Raw genomic sequence first — 14,786 nt, 5'->3', positions numbered from 1 at the left:
ATCTCTATCGTTTCACAAACAATAAACAATTTTAGTAATAAAGCATTTCAATTACTAAAATAAATCTTCTTTAATCCCATTACAATAAGATATAAATTTTTTCTCTCACAAATGAATTGTTCAATTTTAAGGAATTGATCAACTTGTATCATCATACAATTAATCAAATTTACTGATAAAGGCATCATCCTTTAGGTGTGACCTTAAGGGATCAATTGACCACCACCGTCCTACGACAGTAACGTCAAATCTAGCAAGTCAATCGTTACCGATTAATGTTGATCAATTGACTATATTAATGAATCATCCCTTACGTATTCTTAATCTGAGATTTTATTATGATATTGTAGACACCTCATTTCTGCACCTCCCGCAAACCACCCGGTGATGATTGGGCCGCATGTTTGGTACGCGGAACGATTTGTGACAGTTCGTAAGTTTATCATCAAGTGATCGCTCAAACATTTATGTCTACCTCTTAATTGTCATCTACGTGCCGATACGGTCGTTTTGGCAGTAATTAGAGTTCATTTGGAGTCCGGGTCAAAAACCGTCTTCATTTCCTAAAACCGTCAAATCCCGAGTCAAAGCAATGCGCTTGTCTAACTAAGGTTAGGATGTCATCAAATATTGAGATTATATCTCATTTTAAGTCCTATGTCACTTCTTCGGGCTAAACTTAAAGTTTACATTACAAAATGTGCATTTCATTTAGTTAAAATGACAACCCGAACTTTAGACCTACTTTTCGAGGTGATAACCACTTTTTTGGTCAGGCCTATTTCACTTAAAGTTCTAGATCTCTTTCTTAGCTTTCCAACGCCACTGAAATCACCTTAATCCGAGTCTTGTAAAGAAAGTTATGCCTAAAATACAACAGGCTGTCAAACGCGCTTTCTTGCGTAGGAGGAACCCGATGAGGAAAGGACGCAGTAAGTGTTGCGCCTCTTCCAAGGGACGCAGCACCTACTGCGCCTCTTCCTCAAGGCTTTATTTTTGTCCAAGTTTCCGTGTTTAACCTAAGTCGGTTGTTTCCGGATCTTTCTCTCCTTTCCTAAACCCTAATTCCGTGATTAGTATAAATAGGAGTCTTCGCTCCTCATATTTCTCACGCGAGTGTCCGCCCTTCTCTTCTCCCTTTGCATTCTAGACCTTTGTTCTTACTTTTTGGCGTCTACGTGCTTGAACATTCGACCACGTAAGCTCGGATCCTTATGAGTACCAGCCTCGTTTGCATGACCGACCAATTTGACCAACTCCACAATCAATCGACTTAATTAATCTAATCGTTTTCCTCTTACGAGGGAACTTTCATATTTGCATTATAGTTCGAGTCGAGCATCGCTAATCGATAACTTAGTCCTTCTCGTTTCGTCAAACATGTAAGTCTGAGGGTGTATAATCTCTTTTTTATTATTGTTCTTTACTTTTGTATCATCATTAATCTAAGGTTTATGTCGAAAATACTTATTAAAACCGATTTCTAAAACCATGCTTTAAAACCTCTTTTTACGGATTTCCAGAACACAAACCGTCGAGAAAGGACGCAGCAACTGCTGCGCCTCTTCGAAGGAGCGCAGTTCCTGCTGCGCCTCTTCGTGAGGCTGCCGCAGTTCCTGCTTCCTTTCTTCTTCCTTCGTCCTCTGTAATTCGTTCGTCAAAATTTGTTTCGTTTGTTTCCTGTTAATTCTTTGACATAATAGCTTATCATCTCACATGTATATTATTTATCATTCATTCACATGTTTAATTCGTCATTAAATTCGACTTAAATCCCTTATAATCCGATATTTGCGGGTTTTCGTCATTAAATTCAATCCGGGTTGTAGGAATTCGATTTGTTCATATCGGGTTTCTGGAATTCGATATTTGATATATTTTCATCCGTCTTTTGTCGTTTTTGTCATTAATTTGTCGTTAATTCGTCATATTTAACCTATTTTGTTCACCCATGTCATTAATCAATCGTTCATTCATGTAAATAATCCGTCTTTAATCCGTCTCATCCATGTTTTATTACTTTTATGACCTTCATTCACATGTAAATAACGTGTTAATCACTTTCATCCGAGTAAGTATATTAATTAACCATTAAATTCACCAATTTACATTAACGATTTGCAGTTCCGTCTTCACAGCCAGAACTCACCCTTGGAACAGACGCAGCAACTGCTGCGCCTCTTCCAAAGGGCGCAGTCCTGCTGCGCCTGTTCCAGGTTGAGTTCTGTCTCTGAACTCCGTTGTTGCTTGACTTAGTTTAATTAGCTTATGTATTAATGGACTATTATCCGTATTGTCGCCTTAATTTCTGTTCGTTAATTCTTTCTTCTTTCTTTTCCCAAATTATCCGTTTTAAAGGTATTTTCGACATAAATCAATGAAACTCGATGTAATTATTGTAATTTTTATTGTAATTTTCTTTATTGTATTTATCATTGTATTTTGTATGATTTGTATGTTCTCACATGTAATTGAGCATTAAATCCTACTTCGACCCAATTGTATGCTAAATTAATTGTTAACCGACCGAGTCTAATTCTCACATGCTAGGATTAAAACTCGGATGTTGCATTGCATGCATATAATCGACAATATATCGAGTATAGATGATGTCCCTAATCATTAGTAGAGGCCGCTATCGAGGCAAGCGGGATTAGGTGTTCGATCAAAAGAGCTTCCTAATACGTACCCTCACCCCTTACTCCAAATCTCTGTGAACATCCGTGTTCATTGGCATCCACGAGAGTCATTCTAGACATAGAATGCTAAAGGTAACGATTGCTTAGTGTTCATGTCTCTACTTTGTGTCTTGACATGACACGAGTATTCGAACGGTTCCAATTTCCCATAAAAATTGGTGGCGACTCCAACAAAATGCAAACGCTTGTTCTCTTCTTCCTAAGCGACCCCGTGGGCCCCCGCTGTCCACAGTTTGGCAACTCCGCTGGGGATAATACACGTACGTGTAGCCAAGGGTGAAACTTGAACAAGGTTAGGGAATAGTTTGTACAAGACAATTGTCGGTTTTCATAACTCGGTCTTCCTAGATCGTTTCATTCGGCCTTCCTAGGCCCAACCCAACCCAACCCATTCGACCAATCGTCCCGTCTAAACGGTCCTAATTCTTATTTGGGCCTAAGGACGGATAGCGATTGAGGTCATCCATACCATGATGCTTACTCTTGTTTGTATCAAGGACCTTCACTACTTGAGGAAATGGACTAGGAATCGGCCTTACTCTTGTTTGGTACGAGCCTCTCCACAGACTTCAGGTTTGATTGTTCGGTATGGCAACCCACCCTTTAAACCAAAACCCTTTTAAATGCACTCAGCATACCGTTATAATGCCTGTATATATGTTTGTATCATATGTGATCACCATTTTGTAAACAAAACCATTTTTTAAAATCAAAAATCCTTTTCAAAATATAAACATTTTCAAAATAGCGCAAAACAAAGCCGAAACTCTGTCCAAATATCGAGTCAAACTTCGGGCCTTAAACCCATTTCAAAGTCCGAAAAAAAAACAAAAAACAAAGTCCAAAAAAAAAACAAAAAAAAAAACCAAAAACATTTTTTAAATCAAAGGATTTTCAATCCATGTAAATGCGAATATGTAATTTCAATTGGGCTAAGTTAGAGTCAAAGTTCAAACCGACTATGTCCTAGTCGGAACTCTGTCGAGTCATAAATCCGTCTTCCTTTACATTTTGGGTCTTTTCAAAATTCAAGTCAAGTCCTAAGGCGTCACGCCGTCATTTTGGACCCCTTACCCCAATTCAATTAGAATCTAAACATTTCCACACCTCGACTCACGCACTCGAGGCTAACACATCGAGTCATTCCAAAACTCGTCTCTTGAATTCTCCTAATGACACGTTCGGGACACACATACCCGAACCTCGAGTCAAGTCTGTCTTAAACAACACAAATTAGAATTAACATGTGTCATCAATCCCGTCAATAAGGCCAATCATAAATGTCGCTCCATCAAAGTCAACACTCGAGTCTAAAATTATAGTCAAGCACGGTGAATTCAAACACGAGAAGTCGCTCACGACATTTCACGAATTCAAGAGTCAAGTCTAGATTTGTCATTTTGTCCTTTCCTTTGTTTGTTGCCTTGGTATGCGTGATCCCATGTCGAATCGAGTGTAATGCGCGTCATTTTTGTCGAGTAGGAATCCGACAAATTCCGTCAGTCAGTAAAGTCACGAGGCAGATCAAGCCACAATCACCGTGTCTCTTCAAGACGTTTATGCCATGGTCCTGCGAGTTCAAGCTACAGTGGAAAATTTGAGCATTCGCGTCCTCACCCTTGAAAATGGAATGGTGGAAAAGAACACACCACCTAGAGAATCCTCTAGTCTAGGTCATCCAAAGCTTACCTCTTGCAATAACCATCGTCCTAGAAAGCCGAAAACAGCTGAAAGGAAACCTGGGATGCATCAAAGGGTGCTTACCGATTTAGGCATGTCTTATGACGATGCTTTGAAGAGACTCTCTTCCCAAGGCAAGCTACATCCAATAGGGCCGACTCTGGATCCGCCTTTAGAGAAACAGGTAAACCTCTGGAAGGGCAACAAATACTGCTTATATCACCAAGGTAGAGGTCATGATAATGAAGAGTGTTTTCTCTTGAAACACACCATCCAAGATATGATCGAAGAAGGCAAGCTTCCTAAGCCACCTTCTGTCACACAATCTAAGAAAATCGACCCTCTTGGGTCTAATATCATTAAACATGACGAAGAATCATCTCTAGATTGTTCTCATCTCCTCGATCCTTATGACAACAAAGAAATCAATGTCCTCGAAGACGAAGATATTCAAAATGGAATGCTCATGCTTTCCATGGCCTTCGACAACAAATTTTCCAAAATAGAGGGAGCTATTGATAGCTCAAACTCTCGACTTTCCAACATAGAAAATCAGTTCGCCGAAATGGGTAAGAAGCTTGATGCCCAACCTCTCAAGATGAAAAGTGTCCAGACAAACCCTCAACTTGACAGTCCTAAGGAGAAAGCAACAAATGGACAATCTATTCTTAGTTCTTCTCATCCGGGAATCAAAATCAACAAAGGCAACCTCATGGACCCTTCGTCAAAGAAACCTAACAACCCTCCGAGGCCATTTACAAAGGCTTCCGAAAATAAGGGCACACCTCCTAGGAAATTTACCAACATTGGTATTAGATACGCCGATGCCTTTCAGAGACTCATGGAACAACGAATGTTGAAGCCTATCGGTCCTACGCCTGATCCAGAGAAGAAATCCAAATTCTGGGATGAGAATGCCTACTGCAAATACCATAGAGGCAAAGGGCATGATACAGAGAAATGTTACAAATAAAAAAATGTCATTCAGGATATGATCGAAAGCGGGAGGTTGTCCCTCTCAACCTTTAACCCACAAGGTAGCTTAAGCGATCCTCATGGATATGCAACTTATCAGGAAACCTTTCTTGACTATTATCCTTTCAGTGTTCCCAATGATGAGGACGAGGTGCTCAAATGGGTGAATGCTCAAAGCCAGATGCCGAAGCCAATCGCTGGAAAAGAAGATGTTCAAGTATGGGTCGATGATTACGAGTCTAGGTTTAAGACCGCGTCAAAGTCCGGGTCCGAGTCCGAGTCTTAGGCTTTCCATCTCTTATTTGTTCTAGTGTCTTTCTCCATTTTCATTCCTAGTGACAAACTGGGGGTTGTCCCACGAGTCACATGTCTTCTCGAGTTTATGTTAAGTACATTCATTATCCATTTTAATAAAAATACAATTTTCATCCATATATTCTATCCTATATTATCTTTTATCCTTTTCCTGTGACAACAAGAATTGATTTGAGATATTTAAAAACAAACAACAACAACAACACATGACAATCGATGTGAGTACACTTAAACGATGTTCCATTCCAAGTTATAGAGGACCTGAAACTCCGTGTTCGTTTTTATTACCTATTCCATGTCTGGCAATAGAAACCACAATATAACCCCAGTTTCGACGAGCCTATCTCAAGAGATTCTAAGATAAATCCAGACCATCTCCCTTGTTAACGATCCATGACGGAAGGCAAGCCCATTCCCCACAATAAACAACCCATGTTACTAAAAGAGCAACCCATTTCACACCCGAAAGTGCTAGTCTGACCCAAGTCCATCCAAGACGATACGAGCCATGATCAGAGACAAAGGCTCAATCAAGAGAAATACCCAAAATCAATATCTAAAGCCGTAGTTATGCCTATAGCCCAAGACAAAAGAGTCAAAAGAAGAAGACTCAATCAAGCAAGTCCATGCCAATACCCAAAGTCAAAGTTATCTTCAAAAACCCGAATCAAGAATCTGAGCAAAAAGTCGGGATATATTCTAGACCAAGAGTCCGAATCTGAATCAAAAACAAGCCTGAAATCAAATGTTAAACGGAAGACTGCTGAAGTGTATATAGAATCAAGTTACAGTATAGAATCAAGACATCAATGAAGATAGTCATCTAGCACCCTCACTTTGCCTTTCACACATCACACACCCTAAGTCCTTCTCGAGACCGTTACAGGGAGATAGTTAGGAATTTTGAGAATCTTCTCAAGCTTGTCAAATATACCCATCCTTTAGGGCCAAGACATGGAAACTTGATCCCACATCATTTTAACCTACCTATATGTGCTCAGGCTACATCAAGCCAGAGACTCCATTTCCAAGCCACATTACAAGCAATAGCCCCATAAAGCCTTAACTCCACAAAATCAAGCTCCAGATATTTGTTCATCAAAGCCTTTTATGTCCAAGCTCCACATTCCAAATATCCAATCCAGTTTCACCTTGACCCATACACGGAGTCTTCAAATACTTTGCTACCTAGAACGGGACGAACCCAATTCATCCTTAGGGTCCACTAAGTGTGCTCACATGACAAGAAAACTTTTACAAAATTAGTTACACCTCTTTGGTCTATGATTAGAGGGAGTTATCTCAAATCGATTCTTCGAGTCATAAGGAATATTACCCTTGTGACCCATGCACTTTAAGGTCCTAACAACATAGCTTAGGCACACACCTGAACTACGATCTGGTTTGATTTCACCTATTCAGGTGGATACGTAGGCAGTCTTTTCTTACGCAAGAAGGATACAACCACAACACCCAAATAAAATTAACCAAACCTAAGAACTACGATCTGGTTTGATTTCATTTCACGTGAATACGTAGGCAGTCCTCAAGGACACAACCATCTCAACCATCACAATTTTCAACCTTCCAACCTCAATTAACATCCCTTCCACAAGCAACACCTCTATACTGGGGGCTCCTTATTGTCGCCCAGTCTCTTTTTTACCAAATTCCAGAGTCATATTCTCATCCTGGGGGCTTCTCTTCCGAGATGCCACCCTTCCTTTATTCCTCTCTTATTTTAAGCCAAGTTAGTACTCGGTCCGGACAATGACAAAGATCTTAGATCAATTCTCTAAGTCATCGTGCCTCAAGAGGAGCCTCTTTTATAGCAAACGATGGTGAAAGAAGTCCTAGTAGACAGATGATCCATGGCTCATACCTTGCCTTTATATGCCTTCATCATTCTTGCAATTCTTCTACCTTTGGAACTGATACGCATTGTCACCCACACTTGGCTAGGGGTTGCGCATACTTAAACAAAGTCTGTCAAAATTATCCCTGTGTCGCGTCAACTCTAAGTTAGTGTCGCGTCAGTCAAACCTAAGTCTACATTTCGCGTCATGTCCATATAAGGTCTGTGTCAGGTCAAGTCCTATGTCTAAAGCCCATTGAATATGCATAACGCATTACAAACGACAAACTTCTTTGAACAAGTTTTAAACGATTTTTAAAAAGAAACGACTTTTGCAAACCTATGTGTTTCCTCATTCGAGGTCCATGTAATAATTGCTTACGTGCATATATTAGATTGCATTCTTGTGTGGCTACTAACCATGCAGGTAAGTATCAGAAGCAGTACTTTATCAAGACCTCGCTTGCGACAAAGGAGCGAATACTCTTTGACAGGTGTTTCGACACACCTCTATTCTGTTCCCCCAATGAGAGTACACGGACAGACATTCCCTTTCGAAACATGCAGATTCCCTAGAGTAATCACCCAACGAGAGTTTGCTTAAGGACAGAAGCATGCAGATTCCCTAGAGTAGAGTAATCACCCAACGAGAGTTTGCTTGAGGACGAAAACATGCAGATTCCCTAGAGTAATCACCCAACGAGAGTTTGCTTGAGGACAGAAACATGCAAATTCCCCAAAATCATCGTTTTATTCCCCAGTGAGAGTTTGTTTGAGGACAGAGACAGGCAGATACCCCCAGGTGATCCTTCATATCTTTAGGTAACCCTTTTCAGGATAAACCCTCATATCATTCAGATAACCCTTTTCAGGATAAACCCTTCAGATCTTTCAGAAACTTACCTTCATATCCTTCAGACAACCCTTTAGATAACCTTTGGGATAATCCTTCCTTGAGCCTTCCTCCCTTCAGATAATCCTTTATTTCTTCGTACACTTCAGATAATCCTTTCAAGAACCTTCGATAACTCCTTTTCAGTTAAGTCCCCTTTCAGTCCTTTAGAGAGAGTTGTCCTTCAGCCTTTCCTTTAGTGAGAGATAGCCTTCAGAGTTAGCCTTCGGAAGTGTTAAGAAGTTTCTTCAGATTCCCTGTGACCCCTAGATTCTTAGATCCCGAAATGGCTTCCCATAGGTTCATAAGCCTTTAAGCTCCCACACCAACATCCTTAGGTTCATAAACCCATAAATCCTTTTGGAGTTCTCATACCTCAGAAAGCTTAAGCGCACGCGTTTAAAACAAGAATTAGTAACCCAGTAAGTTCCTAAACTTAACCCTAGAATCCCAATTCCTCTTAGGTTCATAAGCCTTTAAGTTCCCATACCAGCCGTCCTTTTAGGTTCATGTACTCATGTTCATACACCTAGCTCTTTAGGTTCCCAAACTCCCTAGATTTCATATCCTTATACCCTTTTAGGATCATATTCCTTTAGGGCCACCTTTTCCTTTTAGGATCATATTCCTTTAGGATCATCACTTCCTTAGAGTTCCTACACTCAAACCATGGTTACCTCTTAAGTTGAACTTATATTTGACCTCCTTCCCGACGATGCTTTCCTTTAGGGTCCCACACCCTAGCACAATCCTTATATATCTTTTAGGTCTTACCCTTAGCTCCTACGCTTACCCTTAGCTCCTATGCTTACCCTTAGCTCCTACGCAACTCCGGAAACATCTCGAGAAAGAAGTCTCAGGTATGGTCTCTTCTTATGGCTGGAGAGCTTCCTTATGTAGTCTAATGGACTTTAAACGACCCTCCCCGATAGTCGACAGAATCTAAAATGTTCTCGACGACAGGTCCTTGGTTCAGACCCCTTGAACCGCCTCGCGTCGCCATAGTCGTCAGGTTGTAATCTTCGATTGGCCTGATGGCTATACTTTGACTTTCGCCTTGTCCAAGCTTAAGTCAAAGTGGGGGCTCTGTAGACACCTCATTTCTACACCTCCCGCAAACCACCCAGTGATGATTGGGCCGCATGTTTGGTACGCGGAACGATTTGTGACAGTTCATAATTTTATCATCAAGTGATCGCTCAAACATTTATGTCTACCTCTTAATTGTCATCTACGTGCCGATACGGTCGTTTTGGCAGTAATTAGAGTTCATTTGGAGTCCGGGTCAAAAACCGTCTTCATTTCCTAAAACCGTCAAATCCCGAGTCAAAGCAATGCGTTTGTCTAACTAAGGTTAGGATGTCATAAAATGTTGAGATTATATCTCATTTTGAGTCCTATGTCACTTCTTTGGGCTAAACTTAAAGTTTACATTACAAAATGTGCATTTCATTTAGTTAAAATGACAACCCGAACTTTAGACCCACTTTTCGAGGTGATAACCACTTTGTTGGGTCAGGCCTATTTCACATAAAGTTCTATATCTCTTTCTTAGCTTTCTAACGCCACCGAAATCACCTTAATCCGAGTCTTGTAGAGAAAGTTATGCCTAAAATACGACAGGCTGTCAAACGCGCTTTCTTGCGCAGGAGGAACCCGCTGAGTAAAGGACGCAGCAAGTGCTGCGCCTCTTCCAAGGGACACAGCACCTGCTGCGCCTCTTCCTCAAGGCTTTATTTTTGTCCAAGTTTCCGTGTTTAACCTAAGTCGGTTGTTTCTGGATCTTTCTCTCCTTTCCTAAACCCTAATTTCGTGATTAGTATAAATAGGAGTCTTCGCTCCTCATATTTCTCACGCGAGTGTCCGCCCTTCTCTTCTCCCTTTCCATTCTAGACCTTTGTTCTTACTTTTTGGCGTCTACGTGCTTGAACATTAGACCACGTAAGCTCGGATCCTTCTGAGTACCAGCCTCGTTTGCATGACCGACCAATTTGACCAACTCCACAATCAATCAACTTAATTAACTTAATCGTTTTCCTCTTACGAGGGCACTTTCGTATTTGCATTATAGTTCGAGTCGAGCATCGCTAATCGATAACTTAGTCCTTCTCGTTTCGTCAAACATGTATATCTGAGGGTGTAAATCTCTCCTTTTATTTATTGTTATTTATCTTTTTGTACCACTACTGTAAGGTTTATGTCGAAAATACCAATTAAAACCGATTTATAAAACCGTGCTTTAAAACCTCTTTTTGCGGATTTCCAGAAGACAAACCGTCGAGAAAGGACGCAGCAACTGCTGCGCCTCTTCGAAGGAGCACAGTTCCTGCTGCACCTCTTCGTGAGGCTGCCGCAGTTCCTGCTTCCTTTCTTCTTCCTTCGTCCTCTGTAATTCGTTCGTCTTTTTATTTGTTTCGTTTGTTTCTCGTTAATTCTTTGACATAATAGCTTATAATTTCACATGTATATTAATTATCGTCATTAACATGTTTTATCCATCATAAATCCGACTTAAATCCCTTATAATCTCATATTTGCGGGTTTTCGTTATTAAAATTCAATCCGGGTTGTAGGGATTCGATTTGTTCATATTGAGTTTCTGGAATTCGATCCTTTGATATATTTTCCATCTGTTTATTGTCATATTCATCGCATGTTCGTCATTAATTCATCATGTTTAGTTTATTTCATTCACCCATGTCACTAATCAATCATTCTTCCATGTAAATAATTAGTAATATTCCGTCTCGTCCATGTTTATTGCTTTTATGACCATTAATCGCATGTAAATAACGTGTTAATCACTTTCATCCGAGTAAATATATTAATCAATCCTTAAAATCATCAATTAACATTAACGATTTGCGATTCGCTTCACGCCGAACTCGCCCTTGGAATGACGCAAATGAAATCTGCGCCTCTTCCAAAGGGCGCATCTCTTCTTTGTTCCAGTTGATTTCTGCCTCTGAACTTCCGTTCTGCCTTGACCTAGTTTATTAGCTTACGTATAATTGACTATTATTCGTATTATCGCCCACTGATCTGTTCGTTAATTCTTTCTTTTATTCTTTTTCTCAAATTATCCGTTTTAAAGGTGTTTTCGACATAGATCAATTAAACCCAATGTAATTATTGTAATTTTTCATTATTGTAATTTTGTTTATTATATTTATCATCGTATCTTGTATCATTTGTGTGCCTTCACATATAATTGAACTTAAATCCTACTTTGACCCAATTGTATGTTAAATTGATTGTTAACCGACTTAGTCTAATCTTCATATGCTAGGATTAAAACTTGGATGTTGCATTGCATGCATATAATCGACGATATATCGAGTATAGATGATGTCCCTAATCATTAGTAGAGGCCGATATCGAGGCGGGCGGGATTAGGTGTTCGATCAAAAGAGCTTCCTAATACGTACCCTCACCCCTTACTCCAGATCTCTGTGAACATCCGTGTTCATTGGCATCCATGAGAGTCATTCTAGACATAGAATACTAAGGGTAACGATTGCTTGGTGTTCATGTCTCTACTTTGTGTCTTGACATGGCACGAGGTATTCGAACGGTTCCAATTTCCCATAAAAATTGGTGGCGACTCCAACAAAAATGTAAACGCTTGTTCTCTTCCTCCCTAGCGCCCCCGTGGGCCCCCCGCTGTCCACAGTTTGGTGACTCCGCTGGGGATAATACACTTACGTGTAGCCAAAAGGGTGAAACTTGAACATGGTTAGGGAATAGTTTGTACAAGACAATTGTCGATTTTCATAACTCGGTCTTCCTAGATCGTTTCATTCGGCCTTCCTAGGCCCAACCCAACCCATTCGACCAATCGTCCCGTCTAAACGGTCCTAATTCTTATTTGGGCCTAAGGATGGATAGCGATTGACGTCATCCATACCATGATGCTTACTCTTGTTTGTATCAAGGGCCTTCACTACTTGAGGAAATGGACTAGGAATCGGCCTTACTCTTGTTTGGTACAAGCCTCTCCACAGACTTTGAGTTTGATGGTTCGGTATGGCAACCCACCCTTTAAACCAAAACCCTTTTAAATGCACTCAGCATCCCGTTATAATGCTTGTATAAATGTTTGTACCTTTACGTGATCACCATTTCTAAACGAAACCATCACAATTTTTTGCAAAAATCAAAACCCTTTTTTTAATCAAAATTTCGAAAAAGGCCATTGGATTAGTGCAAAACCCAGTCAAAATTCTGTCCGTTTGTCGAGTCAAAATTCGGGCCACAAGCCCATTTCAAAACCTCACTTCGAGTCCACTCCTACAACTACACTATAGTTGACTAGGATACACATTTTCAAAATTTTGTCCTTTTTTCAAAGCTCACTCAACACAAGTGGCACACACCCACTTCACGAGTCAAAACATTTCTTTTTTTAGCAAGTGTGTTAGAATGGTCGATCGTGTTTTGATTCGTCATCGACCTCTTATCCAGTTTTCAAGATGCCTGGAACCAGCGAAACAAACCTCCACCAACTTCAAGATGGTAATGATCGAATCCTAGCCTCACTAGCTCAAATCTAAGTTACTCAAGACCAAGTGTATGATCGCCTTGACACCATCGAGGGCCGGATCTATGCCGTAGAGGGGAGATTGCCTCCTCACAAAAGTGAAGCAGTGGGTGACTTCGCGAGTGAATCCAAGGACGAAAATCCTCTTATGGGAATGACTGTAGCTGAGAAAAGACTCCAATACTTAGAGGAGCAATTGATGTATCTTAAAGGGGATGACATTTATAGGGAGAACAACCGCAAGTATGAGGCCGTCAATTCCAAATTGCCAACCAACTTCAATATGACGGATATCCCTAAATTCAAGGGGCACGAAAACCCTTTGAACCATATCCGCGCCTTCAAGGATTACATGTCTATCAAAGGCATCAAACCCGAGATGTTCTTAAGGATCTTTCCTTCATCTCTTGACACCATCCCAAAGCAATGGTTCTACTCTTTAGAACACAAGAAGATCGCTACTTGGGAAGATGCCGCGATCGAGTTTGCCAAACAATATGCGGATAATGCCGAGATCCAAGTTAACATGCGCACTCTAGAGGTTCTTACCCAAAATGACAAAGAAGGATTCACCGACTTCCTAAGTAGGTGGAGGAAGACTAGTACCCAACTAGTTGAACGCCCGGATGAGGCTACCCTTATGGAGAAGTTCGTGGATAATCTCAAACCCATTTATGCCAACCATTTGAGATATCAAAACATCAAAACTTTCAAGTACTTAACCGTACTAGGGACAAGGATTGAAGATAACATCCGTAAAGGGCTCTTGTCCAAAACGGTAGGTCGAGGATATCAAGGCTCAACAAGTCGTTCTTAAGGCTCCACTAGCAAGACTGATGAAGTTAACCTTCTCGAGCCATCCAAGAAAAGTACCCCACCAAGGAAATTCACAAACCTTGGGGATACTTACTCCAACGCTCTTAAAAGGTTAATGAAGCAAGGCAAACTCCAACCCATAGGACCCACTCCTGAACCTGAAAAGAAATCCAAGTTCTGGGACGAGAACTCATACTGTGAATACCATAGGGGTAAGGGGCATGACACAGAGAAATGCTACAAATTGAAAAATGTGCTTCAAGACATGATTGAAGACGGTCGACTACCAGTACCGCCAGGAGGTAAACCCAACAACACTCAGAATCCTCTTGGAGTTCTAGTGATTACAAGTGACGAATCTACTTTAGATTGTTCACACCTCATCTCTCCAATTGAAGATGAAATCCATGCAATCGAGAATGAAGGGTTCTACTCTACTATCTCCCCTACCATTTCCGACTTCATCACATGGGCAAGGAGTGTGGATAGACAAGTTTGGGAATTAGAAAATGTGGTGACAACTTTACGTGATCCTAACGCAACACCCAAGGAGCATGTGCCACTAATCTTCTCTCAAAACGCTACTATGCAAGAAATAGTCGCCGTGGTTGATAAACTAGTCGACCAAATCATACGACTAGAAGATGAAATCATGAGAATGAGGGGACTAGCTACAATCAATGGAGTTTGGGACGATGATGATGAAGACGAGTACCTCATCAAAAACTCCCTAGTTAAGGTAACAGTCCAAAATGGTGAAGACCAAGATGTGGACCACCTAACTCGTTCGGGACGTCCATATCAAAGCACTACTCAAAATGGTCCAACCAACGTTGTCACACCAAATGATAACGAAGATGACTCCACTGACCATTTGCTCAAGAAATTACAGAAGACGAAGGCTGATCTTTCAGTCTGGCAATTAGTAGCAAGCTCATTCCCGCATCGCCAAGCTTTACTGCAAGCTTTGGCCAAACTAAATGTAGCACATAACTCGACACCCGAAGATGTAGT

This window comes from Silene latifolia, chromosome 8 (genome assembly GCF_048544455.1).
Source record: "Silene latifolia isolate original U9 population chromosome 8, ASM4854445v1, whole genome shotgun sequence".
In the NCBI taxonomy this organism is placed as follows: domain Eukaryota; kingdom Viridiplantae; phylum Streptophyta; class Magnoliopsida; order Caryophyllales; family Caryophyllaceae; genus Silene; species Silene latifolia.
The sequence above is the reverse complement of the archived record's forward strand: the minus strand, read 5'-3'. Positions refer to the sequence as shown.